Source organism: Desmodus rotundus, chromosome 2, assembly GCF_022682495.2.
Source record: "Desmodus rotundus isolate HL8 chromosome 2, HLdesRot8A.1, whole genome shotgun sequence".
NCBI lineage: Eukaryota > Metazoa > Chordata > Mammalia > Chiroptera > Phyllostomidae > Desmodus > Desmodus rotundus.
In genome coordinates this window covers 108573954-108575955 of record NC_071388.1, presented here as the reverse complement: position 1 = coordinate 108575955, position 2002 = coordinate 108573954, and positions in this window count along the sequence as shown.

The following is a 2002-nucleotide window of genomic DNA, read 5'->3' as shown; positions in this document are numbered from 1 at the left end:
ACCTGCAGGGAGGAGCGAAAGGAGGCCGGCCCCGCAAACAACTGAGCGGGACGTGCTAGGGGCCGGCTGTCACGCCGGTAGGCGGAGTGTACGCTGGACTTCTAGGCTACGTGAGCGAGCGAGCGAGCGGTGGGCGCGCGGGGATTTGCAAAGCGGGCTGCGGGGGGCGAGGTGGCTGCTGGCGCCAGCCTGGGTTTCTGGCCTGGCTGCTCCACTCTGCCCTGTTAGGGTACCACCCTTAGCAGTCCAGGGCACTTCTCCCCAAGCGCCCAGGCTCACGTTGCCTCACCCAACCTGGCCGTCGCCTTCCGAAGCAGCCAGGAAAGAGCAGCTCTGACCAGTTTTAAATCAAGCCAACCATCTCGCCAGCGAAGTCCTCCCAGAGGGTCCCAGGCCCGGTGCCAGCTTCCTCATGGCCGGGGAAGAGCAAACTGCATTCATTTTCGGGGGTTGTCAGTAGTCCGTATCTTTGCCTTGACCGTGAGAACTAGGATGGAGATGACTTCAGTGAAATTACCCACGGTACAGAATTATTCAGTAAAGCGAATAAGCACATTTCTCAGCGCTAGCAGGTCAAGGACCTCAAAAAGAACAATTAAAGACATTTTTTAAAAGGCGAAAGATTTATACGATCTGAAGAGAAACCAGAGTATAAAAGACATTTTTAAAAAATTAAGAATAAATTACTTTAATTCCACGTACTTGTTATTTGATTTGAATTGATGACTTAGCATTTCTATTTTTAATCACAGATGGAGTTGCACTGAAAGTCTTACTTGTTTTAAAGCAATGCCAGTCTTGTTAACAACACTTGAGCCCCCAGACTGGTTTATATTTTGCTATTCTGTTTATGCACAAAGGAATCCTTAATATGTTTGTCCTCAGTGAGCAAAGAAAAGTAGTATAAAATGCAATATGTACTCAAGTATAGTATTTACTACTACAGACTTTTACATAATTGTAGGCTACAAAAACTGAGGAAACAATGACTGGCCCCTGTTGGACCTGGGACTCTCAAAGAGAACCTGGTAAAGGACCAGAGAGAAAGGAAGAGACTGTAGTGCTTTGTACAAAAAGGGACTTCATTTTTTTAAAAAACTGATTTCTATAGAAGTCTTCATAATTCCTCTCAGTCTTTTTTAAAAATGTATTTATTGATTATGCTATTATAGTTGTTCCATTTACCCCCTTCACTCCACACCATCCTGCCCACCCTCTCCCTCCCACATTCCCCCCCTATAGTTCATGTCCATGGATCATACAGATAAGTTCTTTGACTTCTACATTTCCTACACTATTTTTACCCTCCCCCTGTCTATTTTCTACCTACCATTTATGCTACTTATTCTCTGTACCTTTCCCCCCGCCTCTCCCCTCCCACTCCCCTATTGATAACCCTCCATGTGAGCTCCATTTCTGTGGTTCTGTTTCTGTTCTAGTTGTTGGCTTAGTTTGCTTTTGGTTTTGTTTTAGGTGTGGTTGTTAATAACTGTGAGTTTGCTGTCATTTTTACTGTTCCTATTTTTGATCTTCTTTTTCTTAGGTAACTCCCTTTAACATTTCATAGAATAAGGGCTTGGTGATGATGGACTCCTTGAACTTGACCTTATCTGAGAAGCACTCGATCTGCCCTTCCATTCTAAATGATAGCTTTGGATGTAGGTCCTTGCCTTTCATGCCTTTGAATACCTCTTTCCAGCCCCTTCTTGCCTGTAAGGTCTCTTTTGAGAAATCAGCTGACAGTCTTATGGGAACTCCTTTATAGGTAACTGTGTCCTTTTCTCTTGCTGCTTCTAAGATTCTCTCCTTCTCTTTCATCTTGGGGAATGGAATTATGATATGCCTTGGTGTGTTCCTCCTTGGGTCCAGCTTCTTTGGGACTCTCTGAGCTTCCCGGACTTCCTGGAAGTCTATTTCCTTTGCCAGATTGGGGAAGTTCTCCTTCATTATTTGTTCAAACAAGTTTTCAATCTTTTGTTCTTCCTCTTCTCCTTGTGGCAGC